General features: G+C 39.8%; 1 protein-coding gene across 2 annotated transcripts in view; it reads left to right on the plus strand.

Annotated features, from left to right (window-relative positions):
• Nucleotides 1-13,465, plus strand: part of CCNI (cyclin I) — a 64,038-nt gene that overhangs the window by 11,473 nt on the left and 39,100 nt on the right. The window contains exon 1 of one of the 2 annotated variants that reach the window (XM_042468570.1): nt 11,488-11,631. The exons of the other annotated variant lie outside the window; for it this stretch is intronic. The gene's annotated coding sequence lies outside the window, so the exon portion shown is untranslated. Of the gene's footprint in view, nt 1-11,487; nt 11,632-13,465 lie in introns of those variants that run through there. 2 annotated transcript variants of the gene reach the window in all.

Consider the following 13,465-nt stretch of genomic DNA (forward strand, 5'->3'; position numbering starts at 1 on the left):
AGATCCTATCTATGTTCCAAAGATGGAGGGACAGCGTAGCATATTTTTAAAACAGTCTTCAGACAGAAAATGCACATTGTATTCCCTAGAGAACTTGGCTAGTATCAGAGATAAAGGACAGATTTGTCTCTATTGGTGTCCTTACCCACTGGAGATTAAATCTGCTTCCAGCAGCATGACCCTATCTTGTAGTGTTTTGTGTTTCTTTGTCACACTTACATCACTGGCATGTAGCAGCAGAAACGTGTTTATTTATATTATAATATGCTGCATCAAATAGTAAAATGGCACATTGAAAGTGGTCATTTCTGAAAATTACTTTATTCCAGAAGCAGTAACTTCAGTGGCTTAAAATAAGATAGTAAGGAGCATTCACAAAAATGAAGGAGAAGATATAGCTCTATGGCTACCAGGACATGCTTTGCAAACAAAATGTCCCAGGTTCAATTACTTCAGTAGTACCAATACCCGTTCTAAAAAAGGATCAGGAAGCAAGGTGACAGGAAAAACCTCTGCTTGTTGATATTGGGGTACTACTGTGAATCAGAGTAGAAGATATTGGAGTTGGTTGAATCGGTCCATTTTGTTTTTCCTAGTTGTTTTTAATTTCAGTTTCTTTCTATCCTGTTTTATGATTTTTTTTCACAATTTTCTATTGACGGGCTTGTCTATATTATTTATAAACCCCCAATTCCCCCCCCCCCCCGAGCTTTTCTGTCTGTAGTTTACATTATGCAGGTGAAAAACCTCAAGTTGGGTTCAAGCTGTTCTCACAATGCCCAGGCCCAATTTGAGGTTTCTACCCCTACTAGAAGGAGCAAAAAATACCTTTTGCTCCAAGTTAAAAAAACACAAAAACAAACAAAACCCAAAGACCTCAGAGCAAAACATGGCAACAGCAGCTGGCTTCCTTCCTATGTGGTTGCTCTACAGATGCAAGTCACTCTGAGACTGCCTGTCAACCTATGGTGACCCCATGAATTTCATCGTGTTTTGTTAGGCAAGGAATACTCAGAGGTGGTTTTGTCAGTTCCTCTCTCTGAAATATAGCCCACAGCACTTGGTATTTGTTGCTAGTCTCCTATTCAAGTACTAACCAAGGCCAACCCTGCTTAGCTTCTAGACAGAATCTGGTGCCACAGTGTATTTAGCCTCTTAAACCTTTTCTACTGGGAGAGATTTAAAACCTGTGAATGCACCATCCACAGATCAGCTTTACTACATTTTAAAACCTGCTGGAGCCAGAGGACCTCGGATGACACGAAATGTAAACATGCTTGTTATTTGTGAGGTATTGCCAAAATATTTTGGAGGTGTTCTTTAGAGCAAGGCCACTGTGTGAGTCATCTGAACAAATAGTAAGAGCCTTCATTTTGCATGCCAATCTAAATAATTGCTTCCTATTCTGTGAACTTTGATGACATATTATTAGGTCAGGGGCTGGATTTTCAGCTTCTGAATAGCAAAATAGCACTTGTTTTCCTCAAGCAAAACTATGGCTTTTCACTGACCACGAGTTGGAACAGAAAATGGGGAATCATATGTTTACAGTGAATGGGTCATATGCTTCTGTTCAGTCAGTGCTTGAAAAGAATTTATAAGCACAATCCCATGTACATTTACTCAGAAGCAAGTTCTACTGTGTTCAGAGAAGATTGCTCCACACTAAGTGCACTCAAGATTGCAGTTTGCAGAGTCAAATTGACTCTGTGATTCCCAAAATGGGTGGTATACCTTTCTAAAGGTGGTAGAAAGATCCAGGAGGATGATGTGGGAAAGGGGGCAGTGGGAAGCTTTCAGACAATACTGGAGCGCTAGCAAGGCAAAAGGAACCAGTGGCCTTTAGGACCATAATGGGATGAAACCACTCTTTTCAGGGTCCCTTAAAACCACTGCACAACCCCATTGACCGCTTTGAGTGGTGATGTGTCCTTCCCATGTGAGCTCACTTCGCATGGTGCCATTTGTTGACTGACTGGAAGAAGGAGCTAGAGTGCATGGCGGCAGCGGGGAAGTGGTGGCAAAAAGGAAAACAAAGGAGGAATATCTGGAGTTGATTCTCTGAAAGAGTCCTTCCTCGTCTGGAAGAAAGAGAGTGAGATTGTTGGGGAGAAGCTTCTCCTTTTGCACTCAGTAACCTTGGGAGCAGCAACCTTGGGAGCAGCAAGCAGCAACCAAGAAGTCTCTCGCCCATGTTGTCCTTCTCAGACACTGCTGAGCCAGCTGCTCAGTTACTGCTCCCAAGGTGACTGGGTGCAAAGACAGCAGCGACCGAGATTGGTTGTTTGGATTTTGCAGTAGAACAGTAGACTTAATATCAAGGTGTTGGGGGGCGCTAAGGATGTCGCCCAAGAGGAAAGAGGTCATTAGCCTGAAAAAGTTTGACCACTGCCTTAGATTGAGAGAATGGGATTTGCCATTGGTTTTTTTTGGCAAGTTTTATTCACAGGAAGTTTGCCATTGCCTCCTTCTAAGGCTGAGAAAGTGCGATTTGCCTAAGGTCACCCAGTAGGTCTACATGTCTGAGCAGGGATTTGAACCCAATTTCTTGAGACTCAGTACAACACTGAAATCATGATACAGCCTGGCTCTCCAACATAAATACTGAAAAAACGAAAATACAGTGCGCCCGTGCCATACGCAGCCTTGAGCATATGCACTCAAGCCGCGGGGCGCGTGCGGGGCGGAAGGGGTGGCACGTCCCATTCAATTGAATGGGCGTGCGCCTGTGCCGCCGCGCACAAGCCCCATTGTTTCCAATGGGGCTTGAGCATAGGCAGAATTCGCCTTACGCGGAGGGATCCGGAACGGATCCCCCGCGTAAAGTGAGGGCGGACTGTACTTTCTGACAAATAAAGTGGGCCCTCCACATTTGCTGGGGATAGGGGTGCAGGACCCCCATGAAAGTGGATGAACCACAAATAAAACCACTATTTTTTACATGAGAGAACACCTTTCTAGAAATTTCTAGGTCATCCAGTTAAATTCTCTGGTCGACATCCACTGGAATTTGACCAGAATTGCACTGGAGGACCTACAGATGCCTAGAGAAGTTTTTTGTCTAGGTATTTCTAGGAGAATTTGGTTCTTCTTTCCTATCTTGTAGTACAAATATTGTTTTATAAACTTTGCATTGATAGGTTTATTAAATGATGTATCTTTTTAAATGGATAATGGATAATTGCATAATTTTGGTAAAGTGAATACAGTCGCCCCTTGGAACTTGCTGGGGATCCATTCTGGACCCCCTCCCCCCACAAGTTCCAAAACTCGGGCATATTCAGGCTCCATAGGCTTGAATAGGGCCCGTGCATGCGGAGGGTGCGCCACGGGCATGCACTCCATTGGGGTTAATGCCGGTCACCCCTCTGCAGATTTTCAAGTCTGCGGACTTGAAGGGGCAACTGTACTTTATAGCAATAGTTCCCTTCAGATGTTTTGAACTCCAGCTCCTAGAATTTCTGACTGTTGGCCAATCTGGCTGGGGCGTCTGGGGACTGAAGAACAAAGCACCTGGAGGACCAAAGTTTGGGAACCATTGCTTTATGGCAATTACAGAAAATAAGGGTGCAAGTACGAGAGCCGTCAGATTACCACCTTGGAAACCTTTAAGAAGGCTATTAAGATGGATTTCTTCCGGCAGGCCTTTCCAGACTAGGTCCACCTCTATTTTCCTGCCTCTCCGCCTTCATTTCTTTCCTCCTTTCTCCATCCCTTTTTCCATCCTACCTGGATCCCTGCTATACAGTTCTTTTTTACAACTCTTCTACTGATTTTAACTGTGATTTTATACTATTGTTTTAATATCTCTCTGGTTTAATCTCTTTTTAGTATTACTATGTTTTTATACTGGGGCGGGGGAGGGATAGGTTTTTTTTTAGAATTTTAACTGTATCTGGTTTTATTGTTGTAATCCGCTTGGATTCCAAGTGATTAAGTGGAATATAAATAAATAAATATTATTATTAGTAGTAGTACTAGTACAATCACTAGTTGGCAGACTTTTCTAACTAAGGCATAGATGTGCGTTCGACATAATTTATTGTGAGGCTGTTTGTGTTGGTAGGCTGAAGATTCAGATTATAGGGCTGCCTTCTCCTCATTCCGGTGAAGCAGACCCCTTCTACCAAGATGAAACAGGCAGACTCCTCCAATTTGGGGGGGGGCATAAAGATGCAGTATGCTTGCCTGAGCATCCCAGCAGCTCTGGCATCATTCTGAAGTTTATACAAAATTGGGTAACTTTGCTTCCGGGCTTTAATATGTCAAACTAAGAGGCAACCCAAACTCATAGAAGACTCGGTACTTTCACTGGTTAAAGTAATAGTAATAACCAAGAGGGAAAAATTATAGAGAAAGGAAGTGGGTAAAGCAGTCCCATATACTTCTTAAGCTGCCTTTCTTCTTTTTCCTTCTGTTCTTTGTCCCTGCCAGGAGCTCCCCCTTGGATTTCTGTCAGCTCTCTTGTTAATGGACACTGAACTAGAGCCAACCCAAAAGAGGAGTCAGGCCAGTTTTATGTTGGCATATGTTTGAGCTCCAAGGTGCCAGAATCCAACAGGATGGGGTGAAATGAAACTCTCTGCTCTGCCGATAAAACAATATGAGATGGTTAGCAAACATTACATAAAAAATAAGTCCCTCCGTTGTCTTTGGTGTTTCCTTTTCCTTGTGCAACTTGTAAATATGTGAGTCCCATATTGGGGAGAAAAAGGGGAAATCAGTCAGTTAGATTAAAAAATGGCTAAATATATCTGAAGTGTTCTTCTGTTTTTGATTTTTAAATGCTCAAATGTGTTTAAAATCTCTTGTGTGTGTAGACACCAGAGCTTCGGGGACGGGGGGGGGGGGGGCCTTTTCAAGTTGTAATTCTGGAAGTTGTAATCTAAAAAGTCACTTTTCCAAGCTTAGTTTGCAGGGTGAGGACTTGTGAATGTGATCCCACTTCAGCCTGTGAGAGGTGTTCATTTGAATACTTTTTAGTTCAAGAAAAATGCATTAATTTATGAGAAATGGCTAGAGGTTTCTGGGACCCATAGTACAATTTTTAAAAATTCTTTGAAACGCTGATCTACACACTTACACAGGAATAATTATCTCTCTTTGTGTAGCCTAAATTCTGTTGTTCATACCAACTACAGCTGACACACTGATTCATGGGAACTTATGTAAGTGCTGACTTAACCAAATTCCCATTGATTTTAGTGGGGCAACTCTAGTCAGGACTAACAATTGGATTTAGGCCTTTGTGTATATTTATAGCATATGGAGGTATATGGAAATTAGCTCAACTTTGGCCTGCTTGGCAAGGATCCAGTGTAGCCTTTGTTGATGTAGAACCTTCTTTCTGTTTTGACTTGAAAGTATTCCCATCTAAGGGCTTGTATCCCCCTCCTCACTCCCCTCCTGGCTGCAGTGCTTCCTTTAATGCAGAACTGAATCCTTCTCTGTCTCTTACATTTGGCAGATGTACAACATAAAAGCTGATTGTGCCACCAAGATTAACCTTATTAGTTTAAGAGGGGTTGGTGTGATAACACTTTTCTCGCTCTTTCTGTCTCCCCCTTCTTCTTCACTTCCCCCCTCTGTATTTGGGGGCCTGGGATTGTTTATGGAAGGCACTTCTTGGCTAATGTAGAAGCACATCTGTTCCTGCTGAACACCTGCTGAGGTCTTAAGTCCCCCCTTCTTGCAGTGGGGCGCTGAGGGGAGACATACAGCAGCTGGTCTCTGGATGAGTCTTTAATCCATGCATCCCAGGAAATTATTTCTCCAAGAAACGGCATCTACAAATACTAATCACAGTTCACCAAGATCCAGGGCTGTGGAGTTGATATGCCACACTTTTGACTCCAACACATTAAAAATGGCAAATCTTTATTAATTAGTAATAACAAATTTACTGTAGTGAAATAGTAGCACAAGGCTTTTCATCACCACCATGTGAATATCAAGCTACTGAGATTGGTATAGAATTCACAGACTCTTTATCCATGGATTGAAAATGTTTTTAAAATAAAAGACAATGTATAAAATGTTTCTTTCTCTACTCTATAACCCCATTACATGAGCTATGGTTATACTTATGTATATACTAAAAGATCTTAAGATTCGGAAGGATGAAATAGTGGAAAAAGTGGAGAAATTTAATAATCTCCAACTTTTTAGTTAAATATTAAAAACTACAAAAGGATAAAGAATTGGAACTGCTCTCTTCTTTAATAAAGAAGACCTTACTAATAGAACTTTATGCTACCAACTGTTTAACGTAAAAACATAACAAAACAGCATAAAATAAATAAAAACAGTAAAGCATAGAGACCATGATATAACAAAATGTACAGAAAATTGGGAATATTTTTCTAAAGAAAAAGGATAGCTGCGAGATACTAGGAGGTTTTAAAAATATATAAATTTATAAATGTATAAATATATAAAGTAAATGTTTTTAAAATTTATACATTCCAAAAAGCAAACCTTGACTTTGGCATTCTATATAAGGGACACCATTTTACTATGCCATTGTATGTAATGGGACTTGAGCATCTGCAGACTTTGGTATCCGTGGAGCAACCCCAGGGGATACAAAGGCTCACTGCATTAGTATAAAATAATATATTTACCATATACATATAGATTGCGCCTCCCTTATCCAAAAGGCTTGGGTGCAGAGGTGTTTTGGATTTTGAATTTTTTGGATTTTGGAATACCTGCATATGCATATATTTACATAATGAGATGTCTTGGAGATAGGACCCAGATCTAAACACAGAATTTATTTATGTTTCATTTTTTTATAAGGTGAGCTTTATTGATAAATATTCGAGCATACAATCATTTATACATATTTGTTTCTTACATTTTTCAGAATATATGTCCCCCCCCCCCCCATCTTATTATTTGCAATTTACTATCTTATCTCTTGTGGTTCTATTACCCATAGTATTTGTGCTCTAACCTGTTTGTTATGTTAGTTAATACACCTCCCCTCCAGCATTATAAAATTCTGGATTGATTATTTCATCTGTGCATTATCTTGAGCTTGATAGCATTATTCTTACTTGCAATATCCAATTTATCATCTATTACACTGATTCAACAAAATCAACAAAAAATATTTATGTTTCATACTGTATATACTTTATACATCTAGCCTGAAGGTAATTTCATGCAATGTTTTTAATAGTTTGTGCATGAAACAAAGTTTGTGTACACTGAACCATCAGGGAGTGAAAGTGTCACTATTTCAGACACCCATTAAAAACGTTTGGTTTTTGGAATATTTTGGATTTTGGAATTTCCCGGCTTGGTCATGTAAACCCACAGGGTGATCTTGGGCAAGTCACACTCTCTCAGCCTTAGAGGTTGGCAATGGCAAACTTCCTCTGAAGAAACTTGCCAAGAAAACACCATGATAGGTTTGGTATAGGGTTGCCATAACTCAGAAATGACTTGAAGGCACACAGCAACAACATTAAATTTAGCATGCCTTTCCCCCTTAACTTTAAGCAAAGTTTGTAAAACATGTTTCTGCATCTTCTACTTTCCCTGCCTTTGAAAGTCTCAGAAGGTACATCCACTGTGTTAATTAACGTTAGGCAATGTCTGTTCAGACAGTGCTTCTCAAGTTTTCTGCTTTTGGGGACTGGCAATTCTGCCTCCCCCTCCCCAGTGTGCCAAGGACCAGCATCATATTCATCCCCATTGACTACAGGTGTTTCTTTTTTCTTGGAAATTCAGTAGATGTCAATGAATCAGGATCATTCCAGTCCAGGGACCGGTCTTCTTTGAATAGCACTGTGTTGGGATATTTATTCTCCTTCACAAGCCTTATTGAAATGAGTGGGAGCTTAGCTCTGTGTGTCTTCTTTCCTTCTCTGTAGCCCTTACCAGCATCTAAAGATGGCAACTTGATCTTTCCATCTTACCTTCTCTTACAACAGACCCACTTTTGTCTTGCCTGCTGATAGGGACTGTGGCACGGTCCCCCCCTCCCCGCTACAGTCTTCAAAGGAGTTCACAGTAGAGACTCTTTTTGTCCAAGATTGCATTGCATAGCTGGGTGATTATTTTATTCCAAGTTTAGTGAGAAAGGTCCAAAACACACAGCAGAAATAATCCAGTTTGAGACTGCTTTAACAGCCCTTGCTTAGTGCTAGGAAATCCTGTGAATTGTGGTTTATTGTGGCACCAGACCACAATAAGGCTAAATGTCTCACAAAACTACAGTTCCCAGAATTCCCTAGCATTGAGCCAGGGAAGTTAAAGCAGTCTGAAACTGGATTTTTACTGCAGTATGTTTTGGACCTTAGTCTCCTGTCATTAAAGCAGCTATAGGGGTCATGGTTTTGAAAAGGAGGCTGAAATGTTACTGAATGCCTCTTTCTGAGCAGTGTAGATATTCCATTAAGGATCTGAAACGTAGTGAAGGTTGACATATATCAACTTGGCAACTCAGCAAAAGTTGTGGGTTAGATGTTTACATTTTTCCTGGTTTATGGTGCTGAGTATTAGACATTGGTAAGTAAAGACAAACAAATGGGTCCTTGACTAGATCAAACCTGAACTCTCCCTGGAAGCCAAGATGATTAAATTGAGGCTGTTGTACTTTGGCCACATCATGAGAAGACATGAATAATTGGAAAAGACAATAATGCTAGGAAAGGTAGAAAGCAGCAGAAAGAGAGGAGGACTGCACGCCAGATGTATAGACTCAATCAGGGAGGTGACAGGTCTAAATCTACAAGACTTAAGCTGAGCAGTGGAGGATAGTGGGGCTTGGAGATGTCTCATCCACAGGACCAACATGAGTTGAGGTCGACTCAAGGGAAGCTTACAACAAGTAATGGTTGGCAGTCTCATTTATTAGAAATCCCAAAACAAAGATATTTGTGTTGGTGCATGAGAAAGGAGAAATTCAAAGTTGGGCAATGCAGCTGGGTGAACTCAAAAGCTTGTGCACTCTTTTTGTGGTAATTTGGTTAAGGCATTTAAGAGTCAGGTAATGAAGATATTAGTGTGGTGGTGTGGTTTGAGTGATAACTTTGGGAGATCTGGCTTTGAATCTCTGCTCATCCATGGGAACTCAGTGGATAAAGTTGGGCAAGTCATACTCAACCTTAAGGGAAGGCAACAGCCAACCTCCCCTGAATAAATCTTGCCAAGGAAACCAAATGAGAAGTTTGCCATGAGCCAGCGTCTATCTAAAGGGGCATTGCAATAACAGCGAAATGAAGGATTGCCCAGCTATAGATTTTGGATTCTGTTTCTTTGACTGTCAAAAATGATATTACATATCTCTGAGCTTTTGCCTATTCAAAATATTTTTCTAGAAGTTGTCAGAATTTGCATGTTGAATAAGTTAAATGCATCAGTGCCAAGCTGTTTTTACATATACATGCTGTGGCCTTAATCAGGTGGGAATCAAGTGGCTCTACAGGTGATGCTGGATGCAACTCCCAGCATTCCTCACCACTGGCTAGGTATGCTGGGAGTTGCAGTTCAACAATGTCTAGGTGGCCACATGATTCCCACTTGAGTTGTTAATTTCAGCTGTATTATACCTGTTGGGTGGAAACAACTAGGGTTGGTCAGCTCTAGTTTGAAATATCAATTGGATTACAGGTGATGAGAATAATGATCATTGCTTAGAATTTTTAATTTAGAATTTAATTGTGCATATAGATATAAATGTGTAAATATTTAAGGCAGCATGGTGTGGTTGTCTGCATGTAGGAATAGGAGGCCGAGTATTCAATCCTCACACAGCTATGGAAATGTACTGGGTGATCTTGGGAAAAACACTTTCTCAGCCTCAAAGGAAGGCAATGGCAAACCTCCTCTGAATAAATCATGCCAAAAACCCCCTAAGATAGGGTCTCCATAAGAGTTGATTTGAAGGCACATAAGTTCCAAGTTTCTGCAAGTAAAAAGGGGAGAGGAGAAAGCTTGTGACAAATTCTTGCACTCAGTGTATGCTCAGAGGCACTGGAGTCCTTAATTCTTAGCTTGATGTCAGCCTTCCTGAGCACTTGGCTTTGGTTGGTGGCTTCAACTCAGGCTTCTAGTGAGGAACAAAGTAAATTCTAGAGGACTGAAGTTATGTTTTATTCAGCACTTGTAAGAGGTAGAGGTATTTTGGGGAGGAAGGGGACTGCATCTCCCAGAATTCAGCACAGCCACTTGCCTTTCTGGCTGGGGTGTTATGGGAATTGTAGTCCCCCTAAGAATTGTTCCAAGTTCCTGTTTCATTGTATGTACTGTATAATATTTAAATAATAGAAAATAAATTGCCGCAGTACATCCTACTTTTAACTTTATACTCCCAGCTAAGGCTTTTTGTTGATGAGAGAGCCTTCTCACCTTGTTGTGTTCTTATTAACTGATTCAGAATACTTACTAGCTGCCCCAGTCAGTGTAGTGTTGGACTTGAGTGTTGGATTTGAGTGTTGGAGTAGGAGTCTGGAAGACCAGGGTTCAAATCTTACCTTAGCCATGGAAACCTTGGGTAAGCCACACACACACTCTCTTTCTGCTTTGGCAATGACAAAGCCTTTTTGAACAAACATTGGTGGGAAATACAGTATTGCCAAGAAAACCCAATGATAGGTTCACCTTAGAGTTCCCATAAGTCAGAAATGATTTGAAGGTACACAAAATCAAGTCAGTGTGGGGTAGTGGTTTGAGTGTTGGACTACACTTCTGGAGACTAGAGTTTGATTTCCAGCTTGGACATGAAACTTACTGGGAGATCCTGGAGAAGAAGGTAATGGCAAACCTACTCTGAACAATTCTTGGCAAGAAACCCCCATGATAGGTTTGCTTTAGGCTTGCCATAAGTCAGAAATGACGTGAAGGCACATAACATACACACATCCCACTTTTGCAGACCATTGAAGGCACACTACTTTGCTACCAAGCATACACACTTGTTGGAACACCCACTATTCTGCATGTGTATAATAACACTGTTCACTCTTTTACATTTTTAACGATAACCTTGAAACATAATTCAAATTACAATGTCTAAAGCAGCTCCAAATTTTTATTTATTACACCAGTTATTATTTGACATCCTGCTTTTTCCCCATAAAGGGACTCAAGGCGGTGAATAGCAAATTTAAAACCATACAGTTTAAAAACAGTACAAAAGCATTAAAATGTATACATATAAAATAAAAAAAACCAATTAAACAATTTTAAAAGTTAAAACAGTTATGCATTAAAATGTAAAACATGTCAAAAACTCTATGCAAACCTTAAAATCTTAATTCACATCGTACGCAACCACCCACCACTTGCTTCTTACTGGTGCAAGTACTAAGCCAGTTTGCATCATCTGAGGAATTGACCAAGCTGCAGAATGATGATATGACCCAGGGAACATTTTCCCCCTGTGAGTCACTTAATCTATTGCTTTTGCTTGTGCTTGTGTCACCGGAAGCTACTTCCTCTCCTCTTCTACACGGAAGCAAAATTGCTAGATCTCTTCTGGCTTCAAAAATGGCAAGAGCACACACATCAGAACAGCAGAAGCAACAGTGAGAGAACATGATTATCTGGACTAAAATCCCTGCATAGCCAGGTGCTAAGAATGGAGGTATGGAACACAGATGATTAATAGAAGCAAAGGTGAGTAGCCACATGTATTTTAACATGCATGCTGGTTTTATAGGAATTTTGAGTCTTAAGTCCAAAAATGACCTCAGATTTGCTCTGAGGGGTGAAGGAGAAGGGAGAAGATAATGGAGAAAGGAAAGGGGTGGTATAACAAGGAAGGAAAGTGATGGTTTAGTATTAAAGACAGGAGTGAAGAATAGTGAAAACAGAAAAAATATAACAGAATATATAGGTGAAAAGAAAAAGAAGGTAATGATGAGAAAGAAATGTGAATAATTCAAGAAGGAGAATGAAGTCAGATCAGTGGAAGAACATGAAAAGGGAAATGTGATAAAATGAATCTAGAGATAATGTGTTTGATAATGATAATATTAATGTACAAATTGAAGCAGAATGTAAATATCCTTTGCGCGCACACACACACACACACACACACACACACACATATATATAAAATTCATCTTTGCGATAATAAAAACTTAATTAAAAAAAGATTTGCTCCATTATGTACAGCTTTTTCACAACTTCCTTTGACATTCATGTGGTGTAATATGTGACTGAATGAATGCAAAGAATTATCCTGCAAAGAATAAAAAAGAGGTTAAAATCTTCTAATAGACTTTCCAAACACTTTAACTAGCTGATATAAAACACAAAAATCTGTTCAAACGCACTAAAAGAAATCACACTGGAACATCAGTTAATCAAAGATGAGTAAAACTGATTTGATTAAAATACTGTAGCAAATTTGTGAAAGAACTGTTTGTGGTATGTTGTCTTTTTTGTTGGGTTTTTCAATTTCAGCAGTAAAAAAAACATTAAAACCAACTACAATATTAAAGAAAGTTCTTTCATTGCAGTCCTGTGGTATCGTTTTATTGTTCTTTTTTAAACTGTTTTTCAATTAGTTTTACTTGTATGCGACTCCAAGCCTCTGATATAGGGTGGGATATAAATATTTAAATAAACCGGTCCAGCTCATTTAGGAGGTCCTGGTTTGCAAATTCTGGCCTAGGCAGTGTTGTAGCTTTGTTTTTTAAATGTTAAAAACAACAAAATAAAATCAGTTCTCCATATCCACTCATTTTTTTTTATCCACCGATTGACACATCTGCAGCTTGAAAATATTTTATTCCAAAAAGCAAAGCTTGATTTTGCCATTTTATATAAGGGACACTATCTTTCTGTGCCATTGTATTTAATGGGACTTGAACATCCATGGATTTCAGTGTCTACGGAGAGTAGGTGGGTCTGAAACCAAAACCCAGCAAATAGCAAGGGCACACTGTACGATCTTTAGATGGTTTAGGTCCCAAATATCTTAAGAGTGATCTACCAGCTCTCCCTCCTTTTCCTCACTATCTCTTTAGGATCAGAGGGGAAAGCTTTCTCTGTATCACTGCATATTTAACATTAGCAAGAGAAAAGGGCTTCTATGAGTCTACACTCAAACTAGGAATTCTTTGTCCCAAACGTGGAGATTAGTTCCTCTTCCTTACATAGCAAAGGTGTGATTTAGACAGATATTCATGTTATGAGTTCTATCTAACATTTCACTCATATTATCTGCTTTAATTATAGTGTGGTTGATTTGTAATTTTATTGCATACTGTGGTAGGCTTTAACTGCTGTTGGCCAACCTGAGTAGTGTGCAATCCCTAGAAAGGCGGGAAGGAAATTGAAGGGTCTGACCTGGCTCTGTTACCTGCCTGGCTGTGGATGGTGGGAGTTGTAGTTTAGTATATCTGAAGGGCACTCGTTTGCCATGACTGATCCAGTTTATATAGAGAGGAGGACATTCTCTGTTTTATATATATAGAACATAAGTTTAACTACTTAAATACAT

The sequence above is a fragment of the Sceloporus undulatus genome, chromosome 5 (genome assembly GCF_019175285.1).
Source record: "Sceloporus undulatus isolate JIND9_A2432 ecotype Alabama chromosome 5, SceUnd_v1.1, whole genome shotgun sequence".
Taxonomy (NCBI): domain Eukaryota; kingdom Metazoa; phylum Chordata; class Lepidosauria; order Squamata; family Phrynosomatidae; genus Sceloporus; species Sceloporus undulatus.